Source organism: Apteryx mantelli, chromosome 2 (assembly GCF_036417845.1).
Source record: "Apteryx mantelli isolate bAptMan1 chromosome 2, bAptMan1.hap1, whole genome shotgun sequence".
Taxonomy (NCBI): Eukaryota; Metazoa; Chordata; class Aves; order Apterygiformes; family Apterygidae; genus Apteryx; species Apteryx mantelli.
The window spans coordinates 121,518,222-121,532,068 of record NC_089979.1 but is presented as its reverse complement, the minus strand read 5'-3'; the positions used below and the strand labels follow the sequence as shown (position 1 = coordinate 121,532,068).

At 43.7% G+C, this 13,847-nt stretch overlaps 1 long non-coding RNA gene across 1 annotated transcript; it reads right to left on the bottom strand.

Moving 5' to 3' along the window:
* Positions 1 to 10,848: 10,848 nt before the first annotated feature.
* LOC106491194 (uncharacterized) lies at positions 10,849 to 11,918 on the bottom strand. The gene is made up of 3 exons (XR_001293735.2): positions 11,829 to 11,918; positions 11,301 to 11,701; positions 10,849 to 11,199 (listed from the first exon to the last, which is right to left on the bottom strand). It is a non-coding gene; the product is annotated as an uncharacterized lncRNA (long non-coding RNA).
* Between the last annotated feature and the right edge of the window lie 1,929 nt (positions 11,919 to 13,847).

The window sequence follows — 13,847 nt, the reverse complement described above, 5'->3', positions numbered from 1 at the left end:
GTTAGCCACTACGGCCTGCTCCTGCTGAGGATGGCCCAAAAGGAACCAGTCCCTTCGCAAAATGCATCTGAAAGACTCTTTATTTTTAAGTGGTCTTTACCATAGCAATAAGGCAACACACTGCACTTTATAGGAGCACCTGAAAGCCCCTGTAGAATTAGTCATAATATTTTAATGGGTTATGAGTTTTTTCACTGTAAAATGACAGAATTCTTTCCTTGTAACTGAGATGTGTTTTATCAACAAATTAAAAATTTGTCTTTTTTTTTTGTGAAAGATGGATTTTGCACAATTCTGTGGCTGAAAATGTTCCTGCAGTTGAACCCCACTGGTAATCACTTCAAGGCCATTGCATCCATGAGAATTTTTTTTTTTTTTTTACACTAAAAAGTTGCAAAATTGTGACTAATGTTGAAGAGTTAAAAGGTGACTTTCATGGCTTGCTAGTGAAACCAGCTTGGAATTCCAGAATGTTATCTCATAAAAATCATTATTAACTGCTCGCCCAGGCCCAGCTGCCCTCAGGGGAGCAGGAGCTTGTGCTGGCACAGCATGGGCTCTTATCAAAAGACAGACTCTGCCGTCCACCTTTCCAACCTAATGGCCACAGAATAGACCTTTACGGCATGTACAAGAGACGGACACTGTGGACTGGAGGTTTTCTAGCTTCAGTTCAGCTCCACTTTGAACACCAAATGCCACTGAGCTCCTGTTTTACTTAGGAGGTATCATGGAAAAAAGTGGGAGAGATGATGAAACGGGAGAAGAGGGGGTCTGGTCTTTCTGCTCCAAGCAGTTACCTGGATCCTGGGAAAAATAAAAGAGAGGAAAAAGCAACAGCCTGTCAAACACAGCTTCAGGCTGTAGCGCAAGGACTGCAGCTCTGCGACCCCAGTCCCATCAGAGAGCTACCACAACCTCGTCTCCCTGTGCCTGGACCCAGGACACCACCTTGTGCATGGTGAGCCCCAGCCAGGCTGCTCGCCGTTTCTGCTGCATTATGCGCGATGTAGCAGTGACTACCTGAGATAATTTACTGCATAGTAATTGTATAAGAAAGTATTTTAGAAGTGTGTCAGCATGAGGCCTGTGTGGTACTTTGCAATTCCTAGTTATTGGTTTATCCTGTGCGCTTATGAGCATTTCATTATCACCAGCACTTCAGTAGTCCCATGTTAGCACAAGGCTATGTCCCTCCACAGCAATATGATACTACAAACTTGTACATGGAGGGAATATTTATCAGCAACTTAAGTGACCCTAACTAGCTACTCACAATTTTTTTAAACTAAAAGACTGTCCCCTATGTCTGCATAACTTGTAACCATTAATACTGTTTTAAAGCAATATTAAGTGCTTTGCCAGTATAAGTAAAAATACCTTAAAAAAAATCCATCTCAAACTTGTCTCTTCTTCAAACAGCCCCTGTCTTATTCCAAAAACATTCACTATGTGAAACAGTGATGAGAAATTGCACTGGGAGCCAAAGGCAAGCCTGTCTCCAGAGTCTGATTTTTAACAGATTATTTTTATTAGAAAACACCGGGGAGTGTTAGTGAATGACAACTTAGAGAACTGGTTTATGGCATTCTTTTCAACAGCTATCATCTGTCCACATTTATTCCACATCAATCTTAAATGAGTAGCTCCTTCAAGACTTATATCTCATCTATTCCAATTTTAGAAACAACTTAATAAAGTGCATTTATCACCTCTTCTCCACAAAGAATCCTGGCTAGTACTGCCTTTATGTGGCTCTTAAGTGCATTTCAACATTGACTTTCTTTTCCCAAAAATGTGCTCATCAGTCTTTTAATGAAGGGCATTTCCTCCTTCTTTTTTCACTCCTTGAGGCTAATGTCTCTGGACTCTAATCATGTTGTTATACCAAACTGTTCATCTTTCATAATTCAGTTTTTAACCAGAGTCACGAATGGTTGTAGAAGGGTATTTTTGATCCCACTGTTTTCATGTTTCAGCACTATATGGCATGGTGCATGGTCAACAATGTTTTTTTATAGCTGTTTTATTTTTCTCACCTGCCAGCCAGAGTCTCACTGCCCCTGAGACACCTATTTGGACCTGCATGTGCTAGTTCCCCTCCAGATGATATTTAGGGGGGTGTGTTGGATGTATTCTTTGGTGCAACCTTGCTTATTTGCAGATAAGTCTGCAGCAACAACCAGGAGGACCAGACCCGCTGTAGGACATGCACCTGCAATGCAGTCTCTTAGCTGAGACAAACTTTCTTCGGCCCGCAGTTACCCTGTTTTTTGCCACAGAACAATGTGTTTTTCCCACAGGCTTTCAGTGCCAGTTAATTTATGTGCACAGTGACTTTGGGGCAAGTGGGGATTTACAAGCACTTGAGGTGGAGCTTAGTCCCAGGCCAGAATCTGCCCAAAAGCTCAGACTCCACATATATGTTCATTAACACTAGTTTTGTTTAATGGTACAAGGTGTGCACTTTAAGCGTTTTGTCCCCTAATATGCACCAGACCTGGACCAGGCTCTGCTGTGGTCTGATATGCCTCAGGAAAGAAAAATTTGCTTTTAGATGGTGGAGGAAAAAAGCACAATATGATTTGGCACAGTGTAAAGGTCCACTGAGATGTTCCTTCTCCTTTTTCATTATTTTCAGTGTAAATACTGATATTCTTTGTGATAAAACAGGGGTAATTCAGACTGACTCAGCTTGCAGGGGCTTTTTATGCACACCACAGTATTTGTCATTTCTTCCAGTGTCAGTGGCTGGCCTTGGGGCCTCTTTTCTCACTCCCTTTCCTTCCCTCTGGCTGTTGGAAGGGACAGGAGAGAGGGGCAACCTGGCTGCATGCATTTCGTACGACTTGCACATTTTCACGTATGACTGTTGCATCATGTTCCTGATGTCAGACACTGCCTCAGGTACTACAGATGTGTATTGAGGAGCCCATTAATATCCAAAGCGGTTAAATGACTTCAGGAATAAGCCATTACTGAGTCTCCAGGGGTCATAAATGGGGGCCTTTCTCTAGCACATGAAGTAAGTCTTGCTTGGTGTGCATTCAGTTCACTGTCCAAAGCCACAACTGCTCACCTTGGGTGGACCTGATAGTATTGCTAACATTCATGCTGCCTTTATCTTCTGAAATAATTTCTGGAATGACTTTCTATCTGCACACATATTTACTGCTTACCAAGGAGTAACAAACACCTTCTCACCCACCAAAACAGAACAGAGCTTGGACTGCCTGGTTGTGTTACCGAGAAGGTGGGACCACAAGCAGCCCCCTTGTCACAGCGACGGGAAGGAGAGATGAGGGCAGGAGGAAAGAGGTAAACTACCATTTCATGTTGGAATAGGGAGCACATAATAAATAAGAAGTCATTCAGAAATAAATGACCGAGATGGCATTTAAAACAAATCAAAGATATACACACATGCGTATTCTCACACAAAGCCCTGTAAGAATTATGTGGAAGCATCTCTTTCAGCAGAGACGGGATTGATATTGTCTCCTGCCCAACAGTGGGAGCAATAATTTGTCTTTGCTTTGTTCTTACCACAAAGATGTAAATGGGGGTGAGAAATGGCTTGGCAGGAGTCTAATCTCATGACAAACATGAGAGTAATATTGGGCTGTGTTATAAATGTGGTTTGGCTTTATTACAGTTCTTGGATGACAATGTTCAATGCTATACACTCTGGGTGTCCCTCACAGGCTGCCTTTCAGAGGAGACGCATCAGCCAAGAAAGTGTTTTCAGAGAATATCCAAGACTATTTCTTGACTCTATTCGACAAAGCATTTTAATCCCTTACATTGGCAAGTCAAAGCTGCTGGCAACACTAAGGTTGTCTTTGGTCTTTCTGGGGAGCCAGTAGTGTCCATTTGCAGAAATTCCATCACACCTGGAAGAGCAGAAACGTGGTATTTTTAACTAAATATTTAGCTAAGGTTACTGAAGTGTTTGCTGGATTAGGCAGCTGGCTGGTTAACCTCTGCAACAGCAAATCCTAGAGAAAACGCACTGTAGCACTTACAGATCTGCAGGGCACTGTGGTTCGTGGGGATGACCAAATTGCACTGCACATATGCAGAAATCTGCTGGACACCAAGAGTCCAGATTGCAGCTGATAACAGAGGGGCCACACCAGCATACACTGATGGACCTACCCCATCAACCCTGCCCAAGAATTACTTGGCCTGTTTGGAGTTCTCAGAGGCAACACACAGCCTTTTCTCATCTCTGTCTCCCCTGGTCACCACTATTTTGAAATGTGAGTTTATAAAAAAAAAGAGGAAGGCATACCTGCTCAGGTATTTTTCCACATTATTTATCTTCTTTCCCTACAGAGAAATGGAAGTAGAAAAGCATTTGGAGAATCTTTCAATTTCTACTAGCAAAAGAGCTGCATAAACCAGACAAGCCAAGAAGCATGTTTTCAAGTAAATCCATGGAAGTCACACTACTAAAACAGTGAAGCTTGTGTCCATGGCAGAAAGTGCCTCTCCCTCACCTTCCAGCCAGCGCTGTGTTCCTGCCTCCGTTTCAGGAGCTTGCTCTGCATGCACCCCACTGCGAGATGTGCACTGCGCCAGGACCCTCCCTGCCTGAGCTAATACCCACCCCTGCCTGGGTATGGAGATGGGTTAGCATTGCTGCTGCCCGGCAGGGTTCATCTGCAGCCAACTAGAACAGGCAGAGAAACCGAGATCAGCCTCCAGCCACACCTGCACACATGCAGTCACCCCATGCGGCAGAGGGCATGCAAACAGCAGTCCATCCTTACAATAATCCACTTAAAAAACAGTTAAATTTCTTACGTTGTTTTGATGTGTTGCACTCAGTGGCCAAGGGAAGATTACTAAGGCCATGCTGACCAATGTCTTTCCTCTAAAAAGTTTAAAGCTAGAGACCAAAGTACAAATCTAGGTGTTTGGTGCAAAGTGTTTTTTTTTCTTTAAATTCTTCAAAATGCTGAGCATTACAAACTTAGCAGATGTCAATGGTACTGCAAGTCCTCACCAAGGACATCGCAAGTCCTTGTAATGTTACTGCAAGCCCTTTAGTGCTGGGGAAAAAGTCAAGTCGGTTTTATTAGTTGTCTCAATAAACACAGAGGAGCCTAAACTTGCATCTGAAAATACTTTGGCCTTATCATAAATAGGGCCTGACTACTAATTTTTTAAAAGTGCAGCCCTGATGTTACAATACCATAGGGCATTCTGCTTGTGTCGCATTGACCCAGTGTTGGTGTTTTCATGCTATCTACAGATTATTTAGGCTTTGCACCCAGATTTCTGTTTGCCTTTGCTGCCCGTTCCTATGGAGCAGAGTTGTCTGGAGAATCCCACGTCCCTGATGCAAACCAATGCATCCTGCAGAGCGCTCAGAGCCGAGGGAGCTGACAAGCTGTCAGAGTGGGGAGTTTTGTTGCTGAGAATCGTCCACAGAAAACATCTTTTGTGCAGGCAGCTGTATCTGCGTCCTCCCCAGGGCCAGCTGTTGGAGCAGGTAAATCCATGTGGCGCTGCAGCATGCAGAGAGCAGCCCTGAAGGACACCTTGGCAAGGGCCTTGGACACCTGGTGGCCAGCCTGCTGCTCCCCCTTGCAGTACCCCAAGGGGTGGGGGCGGTGTGGGGAGGTCCTAGGATGGCTCGGCTGTGTCTCCTGATCCCAATCACCCTTCTTGGTACATATCCCCCTGCAAGAGCAAGCTTGCAAGCAATCCCCAGCTCCCCTGGTTGCTGACCCAGGGTGCTCTGGAGTGCCCCTCACCCATTTCCCAGGACGCATTGGCATGGGCGAGTGCAGAGAGCTCTGATGCTTGGTGGCATCTCATGGGTCATCCTACATGGAGTAACCTGATGGTGCAACGAACACATACTTCTTCTCTCATACTGGAATTATTGGCGTGCCCATAATTAGTGGGGATGCAAGGACCAAGTTCACCCAGAGCTTTGTTTCTAGCACTGCTGTGGTCTACCCTGCAGCAGGGTGACTGCGCAGTGCAGAGCTGTCTGTGTGGAGGGTGAAAATAAAGCATCAAGCATGCAGGCTCCCTGGACCTGGACTCTTTCCTGTATAATCCAGTTTCGGTATTACAATTATTTTCTAAACAAATTTGCCATCCTCCAACATGCTCTGAAGGCTGATGGAAAGGACTGGGAGCAAACTGAAGAAGCACACATTGCTCTTTTATTTCATACTCCTTATTACTAAAATGCTTGTTAAAATAATGACAAAGCAAGGCAATTTTTTTCTCTTAGATTTTTTTTAAAGTGAGGAAAATTGAGAACTATTTTTGTGAGTGCCTAAATCCCATTTCTAAAAAGACCTTTACTAAGATGTGTATGTGAGAAAATGTGTCAGAGATACTGCAGCATTGCTTCTCTAAGGCAAGGACAAGATTTTTCAGAAATTTTTATGTAGTTTAGATGGAAGGTTCATTTTCCCCAGGAGCAATATAGGCACATTCAGCCAGATTTATTTAAGGGCCAAGATGCTGGTGAAAGCACCCATTTAGGCATCTATCTTTATACTTACACAGCTAAACAGCTAAATACATTTCAAAGGTATTAAACCTCCCATTGCAAGTCACTGGGACTTTGACTCCTGAAGGCAAGAGCCACAAATCACTTCGGTAGCGCAGCATGGAGCAAGGTGGCATGCGTGAAGGCTCACTGCAAAGCTGTGAGGCTGTGGCTGATGCTTTCCTACTCTATCTAATTAGCAATTCTGTTCTTTCAAGATATATGCTTTTGTTTTCCTTATTGATGTTTCTTGTTCCATCCTCATGAAGCTGAACGTTGAAACAAGCACGGTGTTGCTGCCAATCACTGCATCACTGTGGTTTGGGCCAGATTCTACTGAAGAGCAGCAGAAAGATCACCTCAGTTTGAAGCTGCAGCCTATGTAGGACAGATATGCAAACAGAGATTTTCGCCATGGTCAGCTCTGTTGAGAACTGGAGCTCCAGGCCAGAGGCAGCTTTCTATAGCCATTGTGGCCTATGGGCCATGTTTGCCTCACAAGGGACAACACTGCAACCCACTGACATTTCTCACAGCATTTCCAGACTCCTCACACAGCTGGAGTCTGTGAGCAGACTGCACACACACAGCCACGTGCATATGCAGACTTTACTCTTTCATCCTGTACAGCAAAGTACCACAAGAAGCAACCTGAATCCCCTTGCTCCTTCCTTACTGCTGAGATAAAATGCCTCTGACCCATCTGCTCTGGGCTGTGTTTTTCATCTTGATTCATCCTGCTTGCCAAATAGTGAAAGAATCCCAATCTGGATTTTTCATGTGGAACTTGATGAGACATCGTACTCTTGGTTACGAGACTACAAAGCTACGATCCTAAATGTGACAGAACACCAACATGGATAGAAATGAGCTTTTTTCTTCCAGAAGCTTGTGTCTAGAGCACTATGCAAATAAAAATGGGATGAAAATGAATTAAAATTAATTGCTGGTGTCCAATTTTCCAGAAGAAAGTACTGAGGGTCCAAAGTACACTTTATATGTGTGTCAGGATATTTTACTTTGCAATAGCTCCAGTCTCATTCTGTTAATGGTCATTAGTGGCTGGAACTCATGAGGGGCATCCCTGGAGCACATCTTCCAGTTTAGTTTCATCTGAAAAAATGCAGTTTGTGCACTCTGTAATCATGTTGTGATGCAGACCAATGAGTGGGAAGTGAAGATGACCAGGAGATTTGCTTAAAAAGTTCTCTCCTGATTTGAATTAAATTTTGAATCATAGAAAGGAAAATTCCAGACCAATTAAATAAGCAAATTGCCTAATTCCAGTCCACAGGCAGTTCTCACATCCAGCAAAGAAAAGAAGAAAGGGAAAACTTCACAAGTCTCTTCAGCACCCATTGCAGCTTCTTCTATGTTTTCTGATGCATAAATGAAGAGGGAAGCCTTCAGTTAAAGAGATATTGGTGACTCATGCACATGTAAAGCAGCCTGCTAAAGCCCTGGGGGGCTTGTTGTGACATTGCACAAGCAGGGATATTCTGTGACAATGGCTTTTTTGCTTAAAACCATGACTAATTAGTAAATGCTTTGGAGGTCTTACTCTAGTATATGAAAAGTGCGGTTTAGGTTCGGGTTCAGCATTTGTATTAATGTTTTCCCCATTCCTGTAAGTTCACATTCCCATTACTATCCAGCTGAGCAAGTCGCATTCCTATATCATGAAACTGAAGCAACACATATTGCATGGGTGAGCATTAAATAGCAATCTTTATATGTCCTTGAAGAAACCCTGAAAAAACTCTGCCTATAAGGACATGAAAAAACGTTAAAACAGGGAAGATAAATTGCGGCTGACAATGGGCTGTGAAATGAAGCCTCTCTTTGAGGAAAGACCTAATAAATTAAAGGTGACTTACGAAAGCTTTCCTTTTGAGAGGAGATAAATTTAGAGATCTGTGTCTCAAGAAGTGTGAGTACCAGGGAATTTAAAGGGCTTGCTGCTTACAGAACTTACAGAAGGGCTTGCACTTACAGTGCAGAGGAGACGTGTCTCCATCTTCTTGTGTCACTCTGCCTACAGTGTTTGTGCTGAGCCCATAGATTAGGTGCATGCCCTCACAAATTTGCCTTTTGTTCTCACATCTCCTGTGACAAAACTTCCCTGTGGGATTTGGCTATTTCTCCACTGCAGTCTGTGCTGTAGCAGCAGCTCATGCTGTTTGTATGCAGAGGTAGCCTCGAGCGCAATGCCCACAGCAAAGCCAGCCTGAGCGGCGGAGTAAATGCTGAGGCAGTCAGTGCACACTAACCTCCATATGGCTAACAGTAGCTCAATTTTAAAATGAGCCAGCTGAGGTCCATCTATGTGGCCTCAGGTGCTGAAGGGTAGGTGTATGTTTTGGCCAAAGCCTGGCTGGAACGCTTATGGCGGAGCAAGGCTGAGCTCCGCGGTGGGCTGGCTGGGTGCCAGGGTCTGGGCCAGCGTGTGCCTGTCTTTGTGAAGGTCCCTGTTCTGTCTCCCCTCTCGTGGTGGACAACAGATAAATATGGCCCCTTCAACTGTTTCATGGAGTCACAGACTGAAGGAGGTCAGAGAAGAGCTCGGTGTTCTCTAGTCTGACCCTTGCCCACCGCAGGGCTAACCAACAAGTCACAGCAAGTCTCTCAGGACCTCATTCAGTCTAGTTATGAAAGATCTCCAAAGATGGAGGGTCTACAGGCTCTCTGGGCCCCTGTCCCAGTACTTGACTTTTCACACAGTGAATTTTTTTCTTCCTCTGTCCAGTCACAGTTCTCCTTGCTGCAGCCTGTGCCCATTGCCTCTCATCCTTTCACTGTGCACTTCTGAGGAGTCTCTGGCTCGGTCTTCCCCTGCATTAGGTAGCTGAAGACTGCTAAAAGGTTGCCCGTTTGCCTTCTGTTTTCCAGTAAATCTGCTTTCCCAGCCTCTTCTCATAAATTCTGTGGTCCAGCCCCAAAACATCTTGTTAGCTCTGCTGGACTTGCTCTGGTTTGTCTGTCTCTTTCCTCTTCAGGGGAGCCCCACGCTGGACCCAGGACTCCAGATGCAGCCTCACGAGTGCTAAGTGGAGGGAATGAACACTTCCCTGACCTGCTGGCTATGCTCTTGCTAATGCGGCCCAGGATGAAGTTGGCCTTCGGTATTGCAAGGGTGTGCTGATGCACTGCTGCTTCACAGTCTGCTGCTTCTCCACTTCCACAGTGCTGCTACCCACACGGTCAGCCCTGACCTCTCTGTTTACAGGGGTTATTCTGTCCCAGGTGCAGGCCTTCACATTTGTCTTTGCTAAACTTCAGGAGGTTACTGTTAGGATGTGGTCTCATGGGTCCCCAGCCAGCCTTATTTCGAGCAGACCTTTTGCCAGTGTAGCTAATGAAGGCTACTGCAACCAGCAACAAAACCTTTAGGATCTATCTCTGGATTTGGACAAAAGTACTAAAAGCAACTCAATCCTCTAGCGGGTGACATGAAAAAGGACATGGAAAAAAACACGGACTATCCCACTCCCTTCACTTTTTCTGTGCGTGATAAGACCTCAGACCTATGTGGAGTTTAAAAGAGTTCAATTTCCTCACTGGGTACCAATTCTAAAAACCATGGCTGCATCCAGATAGATAGACACTGCATCTTCACAGGGCCTGAGGCTGTGATCCCTGAAACAGACCTGTAACCCTTCATCTAAGGGAAAACTACTTGAGCTTTCAAGCAGGAGGAAAGCTGTCTAGTCACTGGGACCAGCCACTTGAGGGAGCCAAGATTACATGCACTAACGGCCAGCATATTATATAAGCCTTTTAGGAGTGTTTTAGCTGAAACTAGTCACTTTTTTTGTAACACTAAACCTTTTGGATCAGAAAGCTCTGAGAGCTTCTGTCTCAGATTTAAATGCTTTTTAATTTGGTCTCCAAATGAAGTTTTACGCAGTTATGCTGTATTTGTGTTTAGTCTGTCCTCCTTGACAACTTTTGACTCTATGTGTTTCAATTTCAACCAAATTTGGTAGATGTTTGGAAGTCTCAAATATATTAACTTACTCTAAGTTGCATGAAAATAGGCAGAAAATAGTTATGAAAATAGGTGGAGAAGTGAGGTCCTTTTATTAAAGCAGCTGATATAGTTGGAAAAAACGCACAACTTTTTGGCATGCAAAGTTTCCTTCAGGTCCAAGCCTAAAATCTCTGTATTAAACATTAGAGAATCTGCAGAGGACAGTTATAGGAAATCAGGATTCAGTTGTCACAGAGATACTCATTTAGATATTGTTACACAGTGACATTTTCAATATGGTTCCCTTCTTCCCCCCCAACCCACTCCAACTCCCATTTCGCCAAATCCAAGACCCAGATACTATTTGCTTATCTCCCATCTCATCAAATCTAATTGCTACCTTAATGTTAAGCCAGCATTTTCAGGAACATTATGACTCCAAGGAGAAAGCTCAGAGACTTAATTTGTTCCAGTTTTTTTAGCCCATGGGACTTATCATTCAGTGAGGATTTCCCTATGGAACCAAGAGACTTTCCAAACTCTTTTGGACCCCATGAGATATCTTGCCTCTCATAATGGGACTTTGCAGAGTAGATTCAACAGCCGTATCTGAGGGCAACTGCACAACAACCACCTCGGCAGCCCGTTGTGTTGGGAGTGGTGGGACTTTGCACCAATGACAATCTCATCCCTGAAGAACTGCAGTCTCCTAAGCAAGACATGAGAGACGGAGAGATAAAAATGGCAGTAAGGGTAAGAGACAAGGGGAGGCAGATCAACCAAAGTGGCAGGATTACATTGAACGCTTACCTAGCAGCTGCAAAGATCACCACACACACACCATTCTCCAGTTTTACTAAATTGTAGTCTTCTGTGAGTGTGTTATGGAAAAAGGGGTTTTGAAAAGGCTCTTGAAGGAAGATGGTGAAATATTGTTCAAGTTTCCTTTAAAATGCTGTTCAAGTTTCAGAAATGATTGCTACAAAGCCTACAGAGAGTGACTAAACAACCCTTTGATGTTGCTTGTAATTCATCTCCATGCATACTAGGGAATAGCACCAGTGTTTTGGCAGCAGTGTTGCATTATGAGCTCTCATTTGTGTTCCTTTTTTCCCCCAGGTGGATTATTTTGTTATCCACATCAAAATGCAGAGACCGTTCTATCCATCAGGTCCATGGCATGCAAAGGAGACCTTATCAAAATGTGCATCCTGGCAAGGAAAACGCAGCATCAGCAGAGGCATTCAGCAAGCAAACAGAAACAGATGTCAGAAACAAAGTTTTCAGATCAGCAGGTACTGTACCAAATAAATAAATGAATCAAAAAATAATACTTACTGACAGCACTGACATCATTGCTATACTCATGGGAAAGGAATGTGACAGCAGCAAGTCCATCCTATAACGACACTTGACCATTAGGGTAAACTTAGATAGACTTCACCTAGGGTTAGGGCTAGGATTAGCGCATGACAGAAAGATGATAATAAACATGATGCCTTTTGCCCAGAACAAAACTTTCCTCTGAATAGACAGAAAATATAAATTCAAGAGCATTAAATCCATATGTTTAAAAAAAATACAGTTCGTTTTGTAGTGCATACCTATGTGCCTTTCTCTCTCTTGCTCTCTCCATATATATACGTATGTACATATATATGTGTATAAATATTACATACACACACACACACACATCTTTCCTCAGCAGGAGCACATGAAAGATGGAATGGCCTATAGGTAAGATGCCTATACATGAAACCTAATGGTGTAAAAATCTGTCCCCTCCCAGTAGTCCCAAGGATTTATTGCAGAAGCCGTTTTGAAGGAGTAGAAGTAACTATCATTGGCACCATTCACCTTGTGTTCTCTTGTCCTTGTATTCAGGGAAAATGTGCCTACATTTAGAATTAGTACTGAAGCAATTTTCACATCACTGGTCCTTTAGCCTCCTCACATATTATTTGTGGTATCTGCTTTCATGCAAGAGGATGGGGCCACATGAAAGCAATCACAAGGATGGAAATGTCCTCAGCAGGAGGAAGAGGGATTATCAAAAAGCAGAGGAATGAGACTTCCAAATGTTTTGTAGTCCCTGGCATCCATATGCCATTTGAGCTATGTGCAACGTTAACAGATAGATCTAAAAATAAAGAATGCATTATTTATTAACTTATTAAAGCTTTCAGACAAGGAGCTGAATACGTTTGGCTAATAAGCTACATCAGATCACATCCACTGGAACACACATGCATATAAAATGGCTGAAGTGGATATTTATAGGTCTTTGTGAGGCCGTTCAGGCACTTTGAGATAAAGCTATTTTTTTTCCTAAGGATAATATGTGGAACAGTGCCATTTTAGAATAAGTTTCATAACTTCATCAGAAGTTAAATACCGTTGTATACCTGTCCATGCCCAACTCCCCTGAGATTTATGTGTGTAATTCCAGATTTATTACAGAAGAAGATTTCTCTGTAATTCCAAGGAAATATGATACCAGAGAGTACCTTGAGCAAAGACATTGTTAACATAGCATGAAGGTTGTTTGTTGGGATTTCATGACCTTCCAGCACCGTAGGATGAGCAAAACAACTTGCTGAATATACCAGGATGCAAAGAGTTGATTTACAAGCTCTTGCAGCCTGGATCTGCTCCCTCGGGCAGGCAAATAGCCCATGCAGTCTGCAGCCATATTCACATCTTTGAGTAGCTATGCCGAATGGAGAGAGATGGGCAGGAAAGGCATTGGCGTGTGGTAATGGTGACTTGTTCTGCAGACTGATGTCTTCTGGAGTCAAAGGAAAGTGGTGCATGGGGTACCTGAAGAGATCCAGTCTGCTTCCTCACCCATCTGAATGATGTAGGCCAGGCTCAGGAGCAAGGCAGAGGTCTTGAATATTGCCATAGTTTTTTATGGGAATGCTGTTAAAAGTCATTGCAGTTGTTCAGATGGAGGTTATATAAAAAGCATCAGGGACATAAGACTTCAGTCTGTGGTGCTCTTCCTGGGATTTTGGGCTGGAAAGCATGTGAAAATGGCTTTTTTTCAGTCCACTTCAAAGTCGGAGTAGGAATCAAGGCGTTACCAGTCTTTGGTGGGTATAAAGTAGGCCTCTGTTTGCACTCTACTCCCATCCTTCATCCTTGCACCTAGCTTCCTGTTCCCATACTAACCCTTCCTTCCTCATACGACTAGACCAGCACAGTGCAACCTGGGTGGACACCAGCCCTGTCAGAAGTCAAGGGAATGAAGGCGAGAGAGGGAGAGAGCACAAAAGCATATGTCAGAATCATGGATATAATCTTTTGCAAAGAGAGAAAGCCCTGACAGGAGGAAGAAACCCATAGACCTCACAA